Source organism: Ovis aries, chromosome 4, assembly GCF_016772045.2.
Source record: "Ovis aries strain OAR_USU_Benz2616 breed Rambouillet chromosome 4, ARS-UI_Ramb_v3.0, whole genome shotgun sequence".
Taxonomy (NCBI): domain Eukaryota; kingdom Metazoa; phylum Chordata; class Mammalia; order Artiodactyla; family Bovidae; genus Ovis; species Ovis aries.
Genome location: NC_056057.1, coordinates 76,629,487 through 76,651,906, shown reverse-complemented (window position 1 = coordinate 76,651,906; position 22,420 = coordinate 76,629,487). Strand labels below are relative to the sequence as shown.

General features: G+C 45.9%; 1 pseudogene; it reads left to right on the top strand.

Annotated features, from left to right (window-relative positions):
- The first annotated feature begins 12,918 nt into the window (after positions 1–12,918).
- On the top strand, positions 12,919–21,506 carry LOC101117070 (ferritin light chain-like; annotated as a pseudogene).
- The last annotated feature ends 914 nt before the right edge of the window (positions 21,507–22,420 follow it).

Sequence of the window (22,420 nt, the reverse complement as noted above, 5' to 3'; positions counted from 1 at the left end):
TCTCCATCATCCCCCAGATAGGGTAGGGACGTTTACTTGTCCCTCCCTATATGGTTAGGCCAGGACTGTCATAGCATTTTGGAAAAATATTTTCAGGTCTCAGTACAATGAGGGTTTTTCATTCTGAAAAATCGTCTTCCCATCAGTGATTGTTTTTTGTGTGCACAGAGCCTGTTTTGAGGGTCATTAACTTATTGAGTCACTGGGCAGGATGTGGGTCTCATGCCACCATTGTTTCACTGTTTGGGGGCATGTCCCATGCTTCTGTTGCATGTTCTGTTGCTAAGCAAGCCTGCTTGGTTGTGTGGTTAAATAAACCTGCTTTCTTGAGTAATCATTAACTTATCAGAGTTTCCCATATTTTTCTACTTATAATCCCCTAGTGGGATTAACTATTTAATCACCTATTTTGCCCCTTCATCTTGTCCCTTTCAAACCCAATTGCATTACTTGGAAGAAGAAAAGCTAGCTGCCATCACTTATTTATTAACTCATTGAACACAAAGTTAGTGAAGCATTGATAGCATCAGCAGTTCCCAAAGGGTGGTTTCCATGTGAATCGCCTGGGCAAGTAAATACAGCAACCACCCCAGGGCAGCCAGCCTGGGTACGGCCTAATTATCTTCATTCAGTGAACTTCTGTGGGGGTGTGTGTATGTATGTGTGTGTGTGTTAGTCACTCAGTCGTGTCCAACTCTTTGTGACCCCATGGACTGTAGCGTGCCAGGCTCTCCCATCCATGGGATTCCCCAGGCAAGAATACTGGAGTGGATAGACATTTCCTTTTCCAAATGAACTTCTAGATGATGCCAATGTTTAGGGTCCATGGGTCACATTTTGAGTAGTAAGTACTAGCTGGCCAGTCTCTGGAAGGCCAGAGAGAACATAAAAATCAATAAGACATAGTTCTTAACCTTGAGGTGCTCACAAGTCTAACAGAGACAGACACATGTGACAAATAGGCCCACTGAAATACCAGACTCTTCAGGAAACCTCCGGCCTTCTGGAGTGAGAGGTAGAGAAAACCTCATCAAGGAGGCCTTGGGGCTGAGCTTGAGACAAGAGGAGCAGTCTTCTCAGAGACAAGCTGGGGTGAAGTTCATTCCGGCAAAGCAGCCAGATTAGGGACAGCAAGTTTAAAAGTTAAGGGATAGCAAGTTTCACGGAAACCCATTTCAAATGCAGTGTTAAAAACAGCACAAATCACAAGAAGGTCTGAATCCATGATCCAGATTAACAATGAGAAAAATATCAGACAAATTGAAAATTCAGGGACAGTCCACAAAACATCTAACCAGGGCTCCTCAAACTATCAGGATCTTGGAAAAGAAGAAGATGAGATGCTGTCACAGACCAGGGCAGACCAGGGAAGGAGCATGACCGAAGGCAATGTGGTATCTTGGATTAGATTCTGGAGCAATAGAAAAGGATATTAGTAATAAAACTAGTGAGTGCCAAGTAATCAACTTTTCCATAGGTCTAAAATTATTTGAAAACTAAATGTTTAGTTTAAAAAATGTAACACTGCATGAACCATATTAATATCAGGAAAACCAGACTCAGAACAAAGAAAATGACCAGAAATGAATATGGATCCAATTCAATGAAAATAATGAATTCACCAAGAAGATATAATAATCCTAAATACAGAGATGTACCTAAAAACATGCTCCAAATACATAGGAGTGAAAATTGATATGTGAAAAGAAAAATACACAAATTCACAATTATACTTGGAAATTTCCACCCTCTAGCCTTAGTTCTCACTACAAAAAGAAATATAAAAGATTTAAAAACATTGTGACAACCTGGGTGGGATTAGGTGGGAGGTGGGAAGGAGGTTCAAGAAGGAGGGGACATATGTTATACCTGTGGCTGATTCGTGTTGATGTATGGCAGAAACCAACACAACACTGTAAAGCAATTATCCTCCAACTAGGAATAAATCATTTTAAAAAATAATTTTAAAAAACACCATAAAATAAAACTTGACTTAACTGAAATATATAAAACAATTCATTCCATAAGGCAGAAGACGCCTTTTAAAGCACAAGACGCATGCACCAAGATGAAGTATATGCAGTCTCATAAAATCAACACTAACAAATGTAAAAGGTTTGAATCATACATATTATGTTTCCCTGGTGGCTCAGAGGTTAAAGCGTCTACCTGCAATGCGGGAGACCTGGGTTCGTTCCCTGGGTCTGGAAGATCCCCTGGAGAAGGCAATGGTACCCCACTGCAGTACTCTTGCCTGGAGAATCCCACGGACGGAGGAGCCTGGTGGGCTACAGTCCATGGGGTCGCAAAGAGTCAGACACCACTGAACGACTTCAGTTTCACTTTCACAACAAAGACAGAATTAACCTAATGTCAACTTTAAAAATATTTACAACCTAAAAGTTGAGAGTTGTTTTTTATTCAGCGGGAATTTCAGAACTTCAAGCCCGGGAGGCAGCATTTCAAGGAACCCTGAGAGAACAGCACTGAGGAGGCAAGGGGAGGAGCCAGCTTATATAGATGTTTTGCAATAATAAGGGGCAGGTAATCTGAACATCAAAAGATGATTTGTTAATTAAAGAAAACCAGATATCCCAAGTAAAGGAATTTAAATTTATGGGAAGAGTTAAGAGTCTGGGCTCACTGAAAGCATTCCTTTCATATGCACCTTACCCATCTGGGACCAGTATCTGGTTTTCAGGTCCTGAGCTTCCTTTCCTCAGGGCTTACAGTAGGCACTGGCTGTAGTCTGATGGCTGTTAGATGGCAGGTATCCTTCTTCCTGCATTCCCGTAGGGCTCACCAGCTCAAATTGGTGGTGGTAGTCACTAAGTTGTGTCCAACTGTTATGACTCGCATGGACTGTAGCCTGCCAGGCTCCTCTGTCTATGGGGTTCTCCAGGCAAGAATACTGGAGTAGGTGGCCATTTCCTTCTCCAGGGGATCCTTCTAAACCAGGAATCGAACCCAGGTCTCCTGCACTGCAGGCAGATTCTTTAAGCTACCAGGGAAGCCCCACAATCACTGACGACTGTAACATCCTTCTTTACTGATAGTAATTTCTCACTAGAAATCAAAAACAAAAAGAAATCTGGAAAAATTTCCCAAGTACATAGCAACTAAATTACACACTTCTAAATTGTACATGACCAACGCAGACAGCATATTAAAAAGCAGAGACATTACTTTGCCAACAAAGGTCAGTCTAGTCAAAGCTATGGTTTTTCCAGTAGTCATATACGGATGTGAGAGTTGGACTATAAAGAAAGTTGAGTGCTAAAGAATTGATGCTATTGAACTGTGATGTTGGAGAAAACTCTTGAGAGTCCCTTGGACTGCAAGGAGATCAAGCAACTCAATCCTAAAAGAAATCAGTCCTAAATATTCACTGGAAGGACTGATGCTGAAGCTCCAATACTTTGGCCACATGATACGAAGAACTGACTTATTGGAAAAGCCCCTGATGATGGGAAAGACTGAAGGCAGGATGAGAAGGGGATGACAGAGGATGAGATTGTTGGATGGCATCACCAACTCCATAGACATGAGTTTGAGCAAGCTCCAGGAACTGGTCATCGACGCGGAAGCCTGACATGCTGCAGTCCAAGGGGTCGCAAAGAGTCGGACACGACTGAGCAACTGAAATGAACTGAACTGAACTGAACTGAGCCAAGGGGAGAACATAGCAGGCTACTGCCTCAAGAACTGTGTGCTGCCCCGCAAGGGGAGCTGAGAGACTTTATAGATAGGGCTCTCAGTGGGGAAGAGGAGGTGATAAGGGGCAAAGTAATAAGAATCTTGAATATTCTTGCATTGTTTCCAAACAGTCATAGCTGGCATCAGGTAGTCCAGTAATTGGGTCCATTCGTCTCTGGTTTATTACACTGTGGCCTTATTTCTGAGATGCAAAAAGCTTCAAGGGGTGCTCTGAAGAGATTGGTGGAGGACAGGACATAATTAACAGAGTTAAAGGGTAATCCTTGGTGGCTCAGACAGTAAAGAATCTGCTTGCAATGCAGGAGACCTGGGTTTGATCTCAGAGCTGGGAAGATCCCCCGGAGAAGAGCATGGCAACCCACTCCATAGTCTTGCCTGGGAAATCCCATGGACAGAGGAGCTTGGCAGGCTATAGTCCGTGGGGTTGCAAAGATTTGGATATGACTGGGTGATCAACACTTTCCCTTTCACACTTTAAAGGATAGTAGGTGTGGATATAACTTACATAGAGTCAGGTTAGTTTTGAGGACCAAAAACTTAAGTTATAGACTACAGATGAGGAAGAGTTGAAGTAAAAACAAGGACTGATCCGGCCTGTCCACTGTTCTCTTTATCGTCTTTGTTCTCAGGAAAGGGAAAGAAAAGAAAGAAAAGATCATTCCTGAAAGAAAACTCATCCCTCTTTTATCCAGTTTCACTACAACAGTCCAGGGTCCAATTAATCTGTGCTCAGAGCATCGTGTCGAAACAGAGGCCCGATGGGACAGTCTCAAACTGGACACTGTCCATGCTTACTGCTCTGATCATTCCTCTGAGGTCCTAAGCCCAAAGCTTTTAAATATACAAGAGAAAAATGCTTTAAATTTAGGAATTAAAGTGTTGTCTACCCACACACAAACGAGCACACACAGGTATATGTGTATGTGGGTGTGTGTGCGGGTGTGGGTGTGTGTGTGTGTGTGTATAGTAGGATTTAAAGAATTTTCTAGGTCTCAGGTGATTCTGGGATTACCTTGGTCAAAGTCTTAGGTAAGAACCCAAAATTGCTGTGGAGAGTGGCCTCAAAGAGAAACAGATGTTGCAAGAAAGCAAAGCCATGGGCCCAGTGAAGGGAGAGTGCGGCACGGAGCCGGCCGGCCCTCCTGCCTGAGTTGCTGTGGAGCATGTTGCAGAAGGGTTTATGTATTCTGCACTGTTTTCATTTGTTTTTTTTTGTTTGTTTTTTTGCTTTGGCTCTAAGGCCACCAGATTTTATTACAGGGGTTGCATGCCCCTCCGAAAAATATTTTTTCCTAGGTAGCAGTGAAGCTGATCCTCCCAAAATCTGAATTGTGTACACAGTAGATGAGATTTTGGTTTTTCTTTCTTATTTATAATCCCCCAGGCATCAGTTAACTGTATTTCTCCAAATCCCCAGAGAAGGAAATGGCAACCCACTCTAGTGCTCTTGCCTGGGAAATCCCATGGACAGAGGATCCTGGTGGGCTACAGTCCATGGCGTCAGAGAGTCAGACATGACTTAGAGACTAAAACACCACCACCATCCCTGTAGGGACACACTCCTTGAGCACTGAAGTGCAAATGACTCAATGTCCAGTATCCCGTCTTCATTGGGAAACTCCGTCTGTCCCTTCCCCACCACCCACCTTCAGACCTGGGATCACTCCCTGCCCCTGATATCCTCTGCTCTGCTCCTGTCAACTCACACCCTTTAGCTCTACAACAGCATGAGGCTGTCTCCTGGGACATGGGTTTCCCAAACAGAGTAGCCTCGAGGGGAACTACCCTCTCAGAGCATCATAGACAACGCCAGCTGAACTTCAGCAAGGTGCTGCCAGGAGCTGCCCCCAGGACACCTTTCCTGCAGGGCCTCTCTCCCAGCCAGCTCCAGCTTTCTGTGTCCCAGAACCTGGCCATTTCACAAGAACAACTCACACCGAGCCTCTCCAGGGCTCACGCTGTGCAGCCTTCCAAAGTCTCTTGTTATTGCCTCCAACTCCCCAGCACTCTTTTCTACATAGAAGGTGGAATACAATTGACATTCACCCTTGCCAAGTCATTTACATTTTACAGACAGTAAAGAATCCGCCTGCAATGAAGGAGACACAGTTCATCTCTGGGTGGGGAAGGTCCCCTGGAGAAGGGAATGGCAACCCACTCCAGTATTCTTGCCTGGATAATTCCATGGACAGAGGAGCCTGGTGGGCTACAGTCCATGGGGCTGTAAAGAGTTGAACACAACTGAACAACTAACACTTAACACTTCTATTTTACTTCCATTAGAAAATGTGTATCCCCCTTGATGAGAACATGTTCTGGTGTTTTGATGATGCTGTAAAGAGTTGAATTGCCATTCCTCACCTCTCCTAGAGAAGCTAATATTCTAAAACAGTACATACGTAGAGAAATGCATTAAGAGGAACAACCATAGGAAATATGCATCACACCTATAATCTCATTTAGACATTCCCCATCACAACAGATAGCCCCAGGGGCCGAGCAGTGGGTGGACATCCCTACCTTGGACTGAACTCCACTTCTGAGCAAGCCTACAGGGAGGAGCAGCACCGCGCCAAAAGCATCCCCTTTCACAAGTCAGTTCAGTTCAGTTCAGTCACTCAGTCATGTCTGACTCTTTGCGACCCCATGGACTGCAGCATGCCAGGCTTCCCTGGCCATCACCAACCCCTGGAGTTTACTCAAACTCATGTCCATTGAGTCAGTGATACCATCCAACCATCTCATCCTCTGTCATCCCCTTCTCCTCCCACCTTCAATCTTTCCCAGCATCAGGGTCTTTTCAAATGAGTCAGCTCTTTGCATCAGGTAGCCAAAGTATTGGAGTTTCAATTTCAACATCAGTCCCTCCAATGACTATTCAGGACTAATTTCCTTTAGGAGAGACTGGTTGGATCTCCTTGCAGTCCAAGAGATTCTCAAGAGTCTTCTCCAACACCACAGTTCAAAAGCATCAATTCTTCGGTGCTCAGCTTTCTTCATAGAAAGGTAAAGCTTTCTTTGTTTACCTCCACCATAGTTTGGCCCCCGGTAAATAGCAGGGAGGGAACACAGCTTCACCCATCCACAGAAAATTGGGTTAAAGATTTACTGAGCATGGCCCCGCCCATCAGAACAGGACCCCATTTCCCCCTCAGTCAGTCTCTCCCATCAGGAAGCTTCCATAAGCCTCTTATCCTTCTCCATCAGAGGGCAGACAGAATGAAAACTACAATCACAGAAAACTAACCAAACTGATCATATGGACCACAGCCTTGTCTAACTCAATGAAACTATGAGCCAGGCCTTGTAGGGCCACCCAAGACGGGCGGGTCATGGTGGAGAGTTCTGACAAGATGTGGTCCACTGGAGAAGGAAATGGAAAACCACTTCAGTATTCTTACCTTGAGAACCCCATGAACAGTATGAAAAGGCAAAAAGATAGGACACTGAAAGATGAACTCCCCAGGTCAGTAGGTGCCCCATATGCTACTGGAGATCAATGGAGAAATAACTTCAGAAAGTTATTAAAATTCTTAATATTCTTAATATTCTTTTTTAAAATTTGGCACAAATGAGTAAACAGGATAGTCTGTGACTGAATGTTTGTATTTACTCATCAGTCACTTCTATAAAATGGTCCTCATGCAGATTGTCATATCTTATTCATCATCTCCAGATGTTTTCCTTTGTTTGGTTTCTAATGGTTATTCTGAAATTGCTATCACAATTGACCTCTTTCAGCTGATTTTCAGATCAGTGATTTTTTAAAAAGTCTAGGCAAGTTGCAAGTGTCCCAAACTGAGATGATCTGTTATTTCCAAATGTGTTATTTGTAAATGTGGTTTTTCCTTCCTTTCCTAAACTTTTCTCAAGGGGTTACATTGTTCCAGATTGTTCTACATTTGGAATAGAGTTGAGTTACACACTTAACATTCTTCTTTAATTATGGAGTTGAAATAAACATCAGTAGATGCCAGATCCAGTTGTTGATGGGGACAAAAGTGCATGGGCCAATGGGAAAAAGAGTGTCGATCTTTTTGAAATAAAAATGATGAATAGTTCACGTTATCACCCTTTGAAGGAAGGACAAGGGGGAAAGCATTTCCATTTTGGCAGTTTCTTTGTTTACAAAAAAGGGAAGGTAGGAGAGGCCTGGGCTCCCACAAGCCCTCACAGTGTTTTGCAACTTCTTTGAAAGGCCACTAGGGAACCAAGGCCTCTGCTCCCCACTGACAATTGATGAGGAGATGGCACCCTCGTGCCACGAGAAGACCCCAGAGCTGGCTCTGGGCTCCCTCTTGGGTGCTCCTTGGCAGAAGCACATGGGTGGCTAGGCACCAGAGAAACCTCAGTTGTCATCAGACTGACTTTCTTCAACCATGAATCTTACCAAGTCTCTTCTCCAGGACTCTGGAGAGTCCCACGCTCCACAGGTGAGATTCCAGGCCCTCCTCTTTCTCCAGTTTCATCCCATCTCAGCCACTGCCCTGCAACCTTGACTTTTGTGTTTTAACACCCATGCCTGTTCTATCGAAATAATCTCCCCTCCCTCGGTCTTCCCTTTGGTCACCTCTTCGAGGGCCCATGGAGCTCTATGTCCCTGCCTTCTGGCAGTCTCCCCACTGTTGGATAATCATTACAGGCAGAATTGTGTCTCCTCCCAAATTCACAGGCAAATCCCTAAACTTCAATGTAACTATATTTGGATAGGGGACTTTTAAGGAAGTAATTAGGATTCAATGAGGTCAAAAGGGTGGGGCCTTAACACAATAGGACTGGTGTCCTTATAAAAAGAGAGAGAGAGCAGAAAAATGAAAACACAGAATGCATTTTGGGTCTTGCTGCTGCTGCTAAGTCGCATCAGTCGTGTCCGACTCTGTGCAACCCCATAGATGGAAGCCCACCAGGTTCCCCCATCCCTTTTGGGTCTTAGTAGAGCACAGATTCTTCTGTCTTGGTGCAGAGAGAATTCAGCAAAAGGCAGAGAGATGGGTAAGGAAAGAGTTTATTAGTACAGGACATTTGTGAAAGATACAAGTTAGCAGGTAAGGGAGTGCCATCCCCTGAAAGCTAGGTGGGCTACATTTTTATAATCAAATAAAATTAGGGAGAGGAAGAAGACCACATTCTTCCTCATATTTGATGTCAAGTTTTTGTCATCTGACTTCCCCGGTGGCTCAGACAGTAAAAGCATCTGCCTACAATGCAGGAGAGCTAGCTTCAATCCCTGGGTTTGTCATCAGCTCCTCCTCCGCCTCATGCAGTGGAGTTTTCTTGTCCCTACGTGGTCAAACCAGGACTGTCATGAAGCGATGGAAATGAGAAAAGAGGTGATCAGTTCAGTTCAGTTCAGTCGCTCAGTCGTGTCTGACTCTTTGCGACCACATGAATCGCAGCACTCCAGGCCTCCCTGTCCATCACCAACTCCCGGAGTTCACTCAAACCACGTTCATCGAGTTGGTGATGCCATCCAGCCATCTCATCCTCTGTCGTCCCCTTTTCCTCCTGACCCCAATCCCTCCCAGCATCAGAGTCTTTTCCAATGAGTCGACTTTTCACATCAGGTGGCCAAAGTACTGGAGCTTCAGCTTTAGCATCATTTCTTCCAAAGAAATCCCAGGGCTGATCTCCTTCAGAATGGACTGGTTGGATCTCCTTGCAGTCCAAGGGACTCTCAAGAGTCTTCTCCAACACCAAAGTTCAAAAGCATCAATTCTTTGGCACTCAGCTTTCTGCACAGTCCAACTCTCACATCCATACATGACCACTGGAAAAACCATAGCCTTGACTAGACAGACCTTTGTTGGCAAAGTAATGTCTCTGCTTTTCAATATGCTATCTAGGTTGGTCATAACTTTCCTTCCAAGGAGTAAGTGTCTTTTAATTTCATGGCTGCAGTCACCATCTGCAGTGATTTTGGAGCCCAAAAAAATAAAGTCTGACACTGTTTCCACTATTTCCCCATCTACTTCCCATGAAGTGATGGGACCGGATGCCATGATCTTCATTTTCTGAATGTTGAGCTTTAAGCCAACTTTTCATTCTCCTCTTTCACTTTCATCAAGAGGCTTTTTAGTTCCTCTTCACTTTCTGCCATAAGGGTGGTGTCATCTGCATGTCTGAGGTTATTGGTATTTCTCCTGGCAGTCTTGATTCCAGCTTGTGCTTCTTCCAGCCCAGCATTTCTCATGATAACATACACTAAAATATGGTAAATCATCTCAGGTTTCAGTAAAAAGTCACCTTTCCATATATTTCTGCTCTTAGTACAAGCAGAGAAAGCCCCTTCTCAAGGAACATTCATTTGCTGACTTCAGTGAACAGGATGCAGGCCTCATTCCATTGTTTATGCTTGGGGGCATGTCTCATGCTTCCTTTGCATGGTTTCACTGCCAAGCAAGTCTGCATGGTCTGTTTCTAAGCAAGCCTGCTTTCTTGATAGATCATTAATCTACAGGCATCTCCATACTTTTTCTCTATTTATGAACCCCTAGTGAGAGTAGCTATTTAATCTCCCAAATTGTCCCTTTACTCTGTCCCTATCACAAACACACAGAGAGGAAAGGTCTTAAGAGAACACAGCAAGAGGACAGCCATCTGCAAGAAAGGAAGCTGTGGGAGAAACCAACCCTCTCAGCACCCTGATCTCAGACTTCCAGCTCTGTGACCCACGAGAAGACAAATGTCTATTGTTTTAAGCCCCTCAGCCTGTGGTGCTCTGTGATGGCAGCTAGCACAAAACTGTCTGCCTCTCACATCCCTGGTGGCCCCTCCTGACCATCATTCCAAATAATTAATAGAGCATTTGATCTTCCATAAGTACTTCTTCCCCAAGGTTTCCCAGGTGGCACTAGTGGTAAAGAATCCACCTGCCAATGCAGGAAATATAAGAGACCAGGTTCAATCCCTGGATTGGGAAGATCCCCTGGAGGAGAGCATGGCAACCCACTCCAGTGTTCTTGCCTGGAAAATCCCAAGGAGAGAAGAGCCTCATGGGCTACAGTCCCTGGGGTCACAAAGAGCCACACGAGTAAGCGACTGAGCACTAGCACTAATCACCTCCTCCCTAGTGACAGAATATACTTGCTATCTTTCTTATAAGTGCCATCTAGCAGGAAAATATCTTCCTGTCCCCAGTAAGAAATGAGCTTCCCTTAACACCTGACATCTTAGCTCTGTGCCACATAAGAACAGAAGTGGATTTAATGGAACGAGTGGGTTAGAGGAAACCAGGTTGGTGTGAGGATTCAATAACCATGATGATGTGAGAAAGCACACAGTTGGTCATAGAGTGGGTGCTCCATGAATGTAAACGCTACCCCTCAAAGATCACACAACCCACCATGCCCACTGAGAGGACATCTACAGAGGAAGGACACATTTCTCACTTTGTCCACTTGGTCAACAGATATTAACGGAAGCCCAGTGTGGGCCAGCCTTATGCAAACTGGAGGGAAACCAGTAAGAAACAAAGCCAACTCCACCCTCAGGAGTTTACTTTCTTCTGGAGAAAACAGATGACAAACAAGGAGTATAATCAGGGTCTTAGTGACTGATAAGCACCAGACAGGGAAATGAGGTGGAGTTGGGGTGGGGTGATACGGGTGCTAGATTAGTAACATTTATTCCAACATTTGCCTGACACCCACTGTGTACCAGGGATCATACCGGGTGTTGGGAAAATAAAGGTGAACAAACAGCTTCTCTCAGAGGAATGGCCATCAAGGCAGGGGAACCCCTGCCTGCCTTCCTCAGTTGCTCCAGAAGCTCTGGTGGTAACCACCAGGATCTGTCTGAAACTCCTATTGATACTCACAGACCTTGGTTACACTGACAGCACTGTTGGGTATGATTTTTTATTTTCCTTTCCCTTTCTTCCTCCACAATTAAATCTTGTTATTCGAGTGGCCTCAGACCTCTGTTCTCCACAGACAATATTCAAGATTAGGACTACAGCAACTGTGGAAGAACTGTCAATTTCCCCATGAGACTTTAGAAGTCCAAAATAAAGAATTCTCTATATCCTAGTGGACACTTCTTTCTTTTATTCTTTTAAAGGGGACAAAACTAACTTAAGAAAATATCCTTTGCTTATGGTCAAAGGAAGAAAACGAAAGCATTTCCAGTGTACAATCATCTGACTTAATTTTCAAAGCACCAGTATCTTTATGGGGTCCCAGATGGTGGGTGAGCACTGGGCAGTGCTCAGAAGGACATCAGAAGGGACGGCTGGGATGACTGATGGACATGAGCAGTGATCATATGGAACTGAGCTCCATGAGGCTTGCACAATTCAAAATAAAATTGGAGGGAAAAGATTAATTCTGAGCCTTTTAGTCGCCAATGCAAATACATACTATTTATATTGGCTATAAAATTCACCAGGAGTGATCTGCCTGGTCTCAAAGTGGTCACTGACTCCAGGGACTAAGAAGAAAGTTTGGGTTCTGGACTCGTCCTCCCCTCTTCCTGTCCCTCTGATTCTAACAGTGTGGCCTCAGACCTGGCTAATCAGAACATTCCTCTGACCCCAGGGGGAATCCAGGAAGGGCGACCCTGATTTGACTCAACATGAAGCAAAAAGACTTTGGGCTCCTGGGGAAAATGATTCTGATTTGGAGAAAGCTTGATTCTGAGAAAATGTGGGCTGGGCTGGTGGCCGTCAGCTCAAGAGGGGACAGGCGAGACCTCCTTTAGACACCCAATGTGGAGGCTGGGTCATTAACTCTTGATCAGACCTGCAAAAGCAGAGCAACTTTGGAGTGCTCTGACCCTTTGCGGCGACCCTCTGCTTTTCTTTCTGTACCTCTGGCTTTCTTTTGTGTTCCTTTCTCAGCCTGGTTGAGGTTGGGTTTTTGCCATCAGCACCTGAAAGACCACATGAGAGTCTGTATCCTGATCCCAGTTAGTAGGCCCTGGTCGTGCAAGGAAACTGTGACCCACGGCCCACGGCCACGCATGGGTCAGTGTCTGGCCTCTTAGATGCCACGTGCTTCCAGGCCCAGCGGTGCTCTCCTCCTGTGATTTGCCAGGAATGCTGGGATGGGAGCAGGTGTGATAGGGGACCAGATTCAAGCTGATGTTGTCGGAAGCATTCAACTTGATGTTTGGTGCCTTCTTTTCCCTCTGCTATGAGTTGGGGATGTTCCAGATCCAAGTAAAGAGGGAGGCCCCGTCCTTGACTGAGGATGCAGAATAGTCATGGACTGGGGCCAGGAGGATCAAGCCACCGTCACGGCCGACCTGCAGCTGGCAGGACAGAGCGGCAGGCCCCCTGGGGACGTGGAATGTGAGAAGGCAGCTTCTGTTGAGCAGCAGTCTCCCTGGCTTCTATCGCATCCAGTGATAGTGGCGGAGGAACACAGCATCCTAACCCAATCCCAGCGAACCCCAACTCCCAGCAGCCCTCGTGATGTGGTCCCCTTGGGCACCCCTCACAGCTGCTCAGAAAGCCAGGCAGCCTGGCTGTCCCTGGAAGGTGCCTTGTCTTGGCAGGCTCCCCTCACCCTGGAAGAAGTGATCATAACAGACTCCATGGACTGCATCACCAGCCTCAGAAACAGCTTGTAAAAACCAGATCCCGAAATGGGTCAAACATTTTCCCTTGCTACAGCCAATTCTAGGTTTTTATCCCATGATAGAAAGTTCTACCATCTTATAACATACACTTGTTTAGGAAAATACCACAGAGTGGTGGCTTTTAAGAAATACCTGTTTTCTGAGTAAGAGAAGAAAAGGCAGAAAACATGAAAAATAAAGTCTACTACAGTACGGTAAGAAAAAGCAGGATTTATCTTTTTTGATGGCTCACTGGGGAGTGACATGATTTTATAGAACTGTACATTTCCACAGAGCCAAGCAATCATATTTTACAGAATTTGGTTCATTATGAGAAATATGCATAAAAGAGAAACAATTTGCCCTAAAATGGAATTCACTACATGGAGAAACTCAGAGATATGTGGACAATCCACTCCAGGACTTCTCTACTCATGGCCCTGGAGTTCTATGACACTGTGATTATATATTATACGTATATGTATGTATGTATGTGTATATATATGTATATATATTATTATATATGTATAATCATATATATATATGCATGGGCTTCCCTGGTAGGTCAGCTGGTAAAGAATCCACCTGCCATGCAGGAGACCCCAGTTTGGTTACTGGGTCAGGAAGATCCTCTGGAGAAGGAATAGGCTACCCACTCCAATATTCTTGGGCTCCCCTGGTGGCTCAGATGGTAAAGAATCAGCTTGCAATGAGAGAGACCTGGGTTGGGAAGATCCCCTGGAGGAGGGCATGACAACCCACTCCAATATTCTTGCCTGAAGAATCCCCATGGATAGCCTGGCGGGGTCGCAAAGAGTCGGACACGACTGAGTGACTGAGTGCAGCACACAGCACATATATATACAAGCATGCTAAGTCACTTCAGTCGTGTCTGACCCTTTGAGGCCCTATGGACTATAGCCCGCCAGGCTTCTCTGTCCATGGGATTCTCCAGGCAAGCATACTGGAGTGGGCTGCTAAGCCCTCTTCATATATATATATATTTGGGTTTTGTCCCCATCTCTGGCACATAGCTCCTAGAAACTTTGAGATTTCCTAAGTGAAGAAAGCAATAGGTGTTTCATTTTATGTTAATGGAGTGATTTTGGAAAGCTTCTGGGAATGGGAGATGGCTGTCAATGGAGCCAGTCCTGTGATTAGAAGGTTCAAATTTTCAATTCCATCTCCCTTGACCTCTGGGGAATCAATCAGTTGGCAATAGCCAATGATTTAATCAATCCTGTGTATATAATGAACCCTCCAGAAAAATCCAGAAAGGCAGGGCTCAGGGAGCTCCCCAGTAGATGACCACGTGGAGATTTGGGGAGAGTAGGCTGTTTGGAGAGAATATGGAAGTTCCATGTCCTTCCCCATGCCTTGCCCCCTGCATCTCTCCATTCTGGTTGTTCCTGAGTTACATCCTCTTACAATAAACTGGTGATCTAGTGGGTAAAATGTTTCGCTGAGCCCTCTGAGCCACTCTAGCTAATTAATCAAACCTGAGGAGGGGATCATGGGGACCTCCCTGGAGCAGATTGGTCAGAAGCACAGGTGACAACCTAAAGTTTCCACTGGAGTCTGAGCTAGGGGATGGGGCAGTCTTGGGGGATCTGATGCTGTCTGTGGGGACAGGGTGTTAGAACTGAATTGCTTGTTGGTGTGTATCCCCTCAGCTCTACCTGCTCCCCCCACACACACAGCAACTGGGGGCAAAGCTTTAAATTGCTGCGCACACCTTCACATCAATTCTCCCTACACATCGAGGGGTATGAGAACACACAACCCAGATCAAATAGTCCAGACTTCATCTTCTACAGACAAGGACTGAGGGAACCCATGCCCCTCCAGGGCAGGTCAGTGGTCCAACTGAGGTGTAATACTTCACAGGCAACAACACTCAAAAACCCCATTGTTCTCCCCCCAGACGGCCAGTGAGCAGCATTCCCCAGGACTGATGCTGCACCCACAGAAGAGGTGAGCAACTGCTCAGTTTGGGGGATTTTGAGTCCCAGGTGCAACTTCTGGGTAGAGAATGCACAGCGGAAGCAACTGAGATATACAGCAGCCCCAAAGGAGGGGCTTTGCTACTAAAAGTACTAGCTTCTTTCGGAAACAGTTGGTGAAATAAAATTCATGTTTTATGGCAAGATGAAAAAAATCTAAATGAATTTTTCTTTGCCCCTTTGGGCCTCCTCCCTAACCTCTCGTGTGTGTGGTGCATCTGTGCTTGATCAGACCCCTTAGGAGAGAACCTTCCTTCTTAACCTTGTAAGGGGCCATGGTGACCCATGACCCTCCATCACTTTGTTCATGGAGATCTGGACTGTGCAAATTGTCAATAATGCATCATGTAGTTTACAGCCCTCTGTCTCAAAAACTTACATAACTGTGCTTTGACCTCTAACAGGCAGAAGAGTTCTTGGAGCTTTCTGAGAGGCTGTTCCCAGGTTATAATCCTCAGTCTGGCTCAGATAAAATTTTCCATTTCTGTCTTAGATCTACTGATTTTTTTCATTGACACAAGAAAGGACAATGTCCTATGAAAGTAATGAAGAGAAAACCCTGGCAGCCAGCAGGGCCCAGCCCCCAGGGCCAGGGGACAAGGGAGCATCCCTGGTGCAGGAGGGATGGCCCAGCCCAGGAGCCGGGAGGACCTGCTGTCTGGACATCACCCAACTCAGTCCATCGGAGAGAGACACGCTCCCAAGGCCTGGATGCAGTTGGGTCGGCAGGACCCAAATTCTCACCTTTGACACAGCACACAACTCCCTCCCCCAAAATACCAAAGGAAAATCTGATTTGGAGTCAATGAGTGCCACACCACCCCAGTGGAGACCCCATGGCGTGGCCCCACAGGGAGATGGCCAAGTCCAGACACAGCTGAAGGGGCCTCCACCAGAAGAAGGACTCTGAGACAGCATTCAGGTTATCAAAGGCCATGAAACACAGCCTGGGCTCCGGGGGCTGGGAGAGATGACACTCAGGGAAGCGGAGATTATAGAACCATGGAGCGAGTGCGTTTGAAAAGAGCCAGGATTTTAGAGGAAAGAACAGCATCCATAGAACAGGGCCACAGAATCCAAGGGAATTGCAGGTTGTCAGACACAGTTCATTGGATAAAAACAGAGCAGACAGCGTGAAATACAGACATGGACCAGACGCTGGAGAAGGTGGGAGGGTGGTAGCGTGAGAAGCCAGCTCCAAGTCACGACTGATCTAGAAGAGAACAGCGCGTCTCATGGAGTTGCTGGTGTCTGGAAAGAAGGAACATGATTTGGTTCTCCCCTAACGCTGAGTGGCCCATCTCATCCCCCAGGCCAGGCCCCCTTGGAGCTGGAAAGGACACCACTAACCCTCAGCTGGGACCAGAGGCGTGCAGCAGGCACCCCCTGAGATCCATGACCTTCGTTTCAAGGGTGCCCGGGTGCCTATGTGGGCTCTTCACATGCCTGCCCAGCAGCCTCTTGTGCTAACACCCAAAGTGCACCTGCCTCTACTGACCCACAGCTAAAATAAATTCCAGACTCTCTATCTATCTGAAGAAGACTCCTCTTAACTTTCTTGCAGGTGACAGTATCCGGCTTCAGACCCCCAAGCCCCACCTCCTCTCGGAGCCCAGAAGCCATGACGCAGGCAGTGGGGCAGCTGGTGCCAACAGGGTGCCTGGCTCTGGGGCCAACATGGGCAGCACAAATAGAAGCAGCAGGAACCCCACTTAGGCGACTTTGCTGGTGGTTAGGACTCCACGCTTCCACAGCATGGAGTTCAGTCCCTGGTTGGGGAACTGAGATCTTGTAAGCCATGCAGTGTAGCAAAAAAAAAAAAAAAAACCACTTAGGAAACACTGCCTTCCTCAAAGCCTTGCTCCTTCCACGGCCACCCACAGAAGGCACCTGGCTCACCAGGACAGCTGGCAGGGTCTCAGGATCCCCCAGCTCCATGTTCACAAACTTGAGCATTTCAGTCCCACATCCCACCAGGAATCAAATGCCTGCTTCCTGTGAGTTCAGCAAGCCTCTACAAAGGTGACCTGCCATGTGGTTCCTTTTCTTGGATGCCAACTCTTTCACTAGCACGCTCTTAACGATGGTCCCCAAAGGACATGAGTCTGGAACCTGTGACCCTGTCTCCCAGCTAACGGATGCTCTGAAAGGGCAGAAGGGTCTGTTCTCTCCCTCTCTCCCTCCCACTTCCCTTCTTTCTTCCCTTGCTTGCTCCCCTCCTCCCTTCCTTCCTCCCTCCTTCCTTCACTCTCCTGTCCTCTTTTTTTGGTCTCGATACTCTAAATGCCAGGGGCTCTGCTGATTCTTCAACATTTAATTTGCATCAAGCCGTGGCCCCTGGGCTCAGGAAATTCAGAGGTGGGAAGGCCAAGTCAGCCTGCCCTCCTAGGAGTTCCTGTGTGTGGACCTGGAATTGGGCCCAAAACAGCAGCTGCCTTTTAACCTAGGCCCACCCATGCCAACCTCAGCTCCAGCCCATTAGGGTCTCCAGAGTCAGCAAGGGAGAGTCCAAGAGGGCCCATTAAACTTGAATTTAAATGAGCCACAGGAGGTGCAGTCCTAGGGATTTGTCTCTTGTTTCAGCAGTGCTTGGATGAAACAGACCCAGGGATGCCCCTAGCTCCAGCCTCCGACCATCCCCCAACATTTATTCCAGTGGCAACTTTTGGCATCAGCTACTCTGCTGTCAGTGATTACTGGGACCAGCCACAATTTTTTGAGCTTCAGTTCAGTTCAGTCGCTCAGTCATGTCCGACTCTTTGCAACCCCATGAATTGCAGCATGCCAGGCCTCCCTGTCCATCACCAACTCAGACTCACGTCCATCAAGTCAGTGATGCCATCCAGCCATCTCATCCTCTGTCGTCCCCTTCTCCTCCTGCCCTCAATCTCTCCCAGCATCAGAATCTTTTCCAATGAGTCAACTCTTCGCATGAGGCGGCCAAAGTACTGGAGTTTCAGCTTTAGCATGATTCCTTCCAAAGAAATCCCAGGGCTGATCTCCTTCAGAATGGACTGGTTGGATCTCCTTGCAATCCAGGGGACTCTCAAGAGTCTTCTCCAACACCACAGTTCAAAAGCATCAATTCTTCGGTGCTCAGCCTTCTTCACAGTTCAACTCTCACATCCAAACATGACCACAGGAAAAACCATAGCCTTGACTAGACAGACCTTAGTCGGCAAAGTAGTGTCTCTGCTTTTCAACATGCTATCTAGGTTGGTCATAACATTCCTTCCCAAGAGTAAGCGTCTTTTAATTTCATGGCTGCAGTCACCATCTGCAGTGATTTTGGAGCCCCCCCCCCCAACAAAAAGTCTGACACTGTTTCCACTGTTTCCCCATCTATTTCCCATGAAGTGATGGGACCAGATGCCATGATCTTCATTTTCTGAATGTTGAACTTAAAGCCAACTTTTCATTCTCCTCTTTTACTTTCATCAAGAGGCTTTTTAGTTCCTCTTCACTTTCTGCCATAAGGGTGGTGTCATCTGCATATCTGAGGTTATTGATATTTCTGCGGGCAACCTTGATTCCAGCTTGTTTTTCTTCCAGTCCAGCATTTCTCATGATGTACTCTGCATGTAAGTTAAATAAGCAAGGTGACATACAGCCTTGACTTCTCCTTTTCCTTCTGTTCCATGTCCAGTTCTAACTGTTGCTTCCTGACCTGCATACAGGTTTCTCAAGAGGCAGGTCAGGTGGTCTGGTATTCCCATCTCTTTCAGAATTTTCCACAGTTTATTGTGATCCACACAGTCAAAGGCTTTGGCATAGTCAATAAAGCAGAGATAGTTGTTTTTCTGGAACTCTCTTGCTTTTTCCATGATCCAGTGGATGTTGGCAATTTGATCTCTGGTTCCTCTACCTTTTCTAAAACCAGCTCGAACATCAGGAAGTTCACGGTTCATGTATTGCTGAAGCCTGGCTGGGAGAATTTTGAGCATTAATTTATTAGTATGTGAGATGAGTGCAATTGTGTGGTAGTTTGAGCATTCTTTGGCATTGTCTTCCTTTGGGACTGAAATGAAAAGTGACCTTTTCCAGTCTTGTGGCCACTGCTGAGTTTTCCAAATTTGCTGGCATATTGAGTGCAGCACTTTCACAGCATCATCTTTCAGGATTTGAAATAGCTCAACTGGAATTCCATCACCTCCACTAGCTTTCTTTGTAGTGATGCTTTCTAAGGCCCACTTGACTTCACATTCCAGGATGTCTGGCTCTACGTGAGTGATCACATCATCTGATTATCTGGGTCGTGATGATCTTTTTTGCACTGTTCTTCCGTGTATTCTTGCCACCTCTTCTTAATATCTTCTGCTTCTGTTAGGTCCAGACCATTTCTGTCCTTTATCGAGCCCATCTTTGCTTGAAATGTTCCCTTGGTATCTCTAATTTTCTTGAAGAGATCTCTAGTCTTTCCCATTCTGTTGTTTTCCTCTATTTCTTTGCATTGATTGCTGAAGAAGGCTTTCTTATCTCTTCTTGCTATTCTTTGGAACTGCATTCAGATGCTTATATCTTTCCTTTGCTTTTCGCTTCTCTTCTTTTCACAGCTATTTGTAAGGCCTCCTCAGACAGCCATTTTGCTTTTTTTTGCATTTCTTTTCCATGGGGATGGTCTTGATCCCTGTCTCCTGTACAATGAAATGAACCTCTGTCTATAGTTCATCAGGCACTCTATCTATCAGATCTAGGCCCTTAAATCTATTTCTCACTTCCACTGTATAATCATAAGGGATTTTATTTAAGTCGTACCTGAATGGTCTAGACGTTTTCCCTACTTTCTTCAATTTAAGTCTGAATTTGATAATAAGGAGTTCATGATCTGAGCCACAGTCAGCTCCTGGTCTTGCTTTGGTGACTGTATAGAGCTTCTCCATCTTTGGCTGCATAGAATATAATCAGTCTGATTTTGGTGTTGACCATCTGGTGATGTCCATGTGTAGAGTCTTCTCTTGTGTTGTTGGAAGAGGGTGTTTGCTATGACCAGTGCATTTTCTTGGCAAAACTCTATTAGTCTTTGCCCTGCTTCATTCTGCATTCCAAGGCCAAATTTGCCTGTTACTCCAGGTGTTTCTCGACTTCCTACTTTTGCATTCCAGTCCCCTATAATGAAAAGGACATCTTTTTTGGGTGTTAGTTCTAAAAGGTCTTGTAGGTCTTCATAGCACTGTTCAACTTCAGCTTCTTCAGCGTTACTGGGGCATAGACTTGGATTACTGTGATATTGAATGGTTTGCCTAGGAAACGAACAGAGATCATTCTGTCGTTTTTGAGATTGCATCCAAGTACTGCATTTCGGACTCTTTTGTTGACCATGATGGCTACTCCATTTCTTTTGAGGGATTCCTGCCCACAGTAGTAGATATAATGGTTATCTGAGTTAAATTCACCCATTCCAGTCCATTTTAGTTCACTGATTCCTAGAATGTCGACGTTCACTCTTGCCATCTCCTGTTTGACCACTTCCAGTTTGACTTGATTCATGGACCTGACATTCCAGGTTCCTATGCAATATTGCTCTTTACAGCATCGGACCTTGTTTCTATCACCAGACACATCCACAGCTGGGTATTGTTTTTGCTTTGGCTCCATCCCTTCATTCTTTCTGGAGTTATTTCTCCACTGATCTCCAGTAGCATATTGGGCACCTATTGACCTGGGGAGTTCCTCTTTCAGTATCCTTATTACTGATCAACCACTAGTCCCAGATTCCTCAGAATTATTCCACTGAGGTGGAGGCCGCTGTCAACCACCTGGTCAACAAGCATCTGGGGACTCCTACACCTACCTGTCTCTGGGTTTCTATTTTGACCAAGACAATGTGACTCAGGAAGGGTGTGGGCCACTTTTTTCCACAAATTGGCCAAGGAGAAGCGCACGGGCGGCAAGCATCTCTTGCGAATGCAAACCCAGTGCAGCAGCCATGCCCTCTTCCTGGACGTGTAGAAGCTGTCTCAAGATGAGTGGGGAAAAACCCAGGACGCTATGGAAGTTGCCCTTCTCATAGAGGAGAATCTGAACCAGGCCTTTTTGGATTTGCATGGCCTGGGTTCTGCCAGCGCAGACCCCCACCTCTGTGACTTCCTGGAGAACCACTTCCTAGGTGAGGAGGTGAAACTCATCAAGAAGCTGGGTGACCACCTGACCAACCTCTGCAGGCTGGCTGGTCCCCATGCTGGGTTGGGTGAATATCTCTTCAAATGGTTCACCCTCAAGCATGACTAGGAGCCTCTGAGACCAGTGGCCTTTGAGGAACCCCCTGCTGACGTCAGGGCTTCCTGAAGCCCATTTCTGCAGCCACTAGGCAGCTTTTTAACACCCCCCAAGACCTCTCTCAAGCCTTGGACAAGATGGAAACAATAAAAGTTTTTGCAGCAAAAAAATAAGTAAGTAAATGAGCAACAAATATTGTTTGGTATAAGTACGTCCCACACACTGCATGGGACATTCTCACTCCACCCTAGTACAATGCCATGGCAGCCTGCCAAGAATCTCCTCCTTTACTTGGCGGGATCTGAGGTCCAAAAGTGGTGGAGCCCAAACATGTAACCTGCAGATTAATGTTCTGTGTTCCCTTCCAGGTCTGTGTCAGACAGTCACTGAGACCACAGTCTGGGTGAATCCTCACAACACCATCCTGAGGGCAGGTGGCTCTTTAATGGTGTCCAAAAGGGCTCTGTGAGCTCTGAGCTCTTCCAAAGAGATCAGTGACCACCAACCAGAGTATAATTCTAAAATGTTACAGAAAAGTTTAATCACAGTTTGAAAAATGAAAAGAAAAAAAAACCCACCCCCAGAGATTATCAAGTTTACAACCATGTTCCATCTTTCCTTATTGAAGACAAGCACACCAGGAACCAATAACACTAGCACTGCCTAGCCAGTCCTCATTCATCACTGCAATTTTAGTCCTTAGAAAACTCAGACAGAGAAATTAAGCAACTTGTCCAAAGTAACACAGCTGGGGATGAGGGTGATGGAAGTGAGGGGCAGGCCCAGCACTTGGTGGCTGTGAGATACATAATCACCGAGAACACCTATCTGTCTTGCTCTTTTCATTGTACACTCTTCAGGGTCCTTCTTTCTTCTCCTCCTTTCCCTCTCTTCCCCCAAAAAACCAGTCTTACTCATCATCTTAA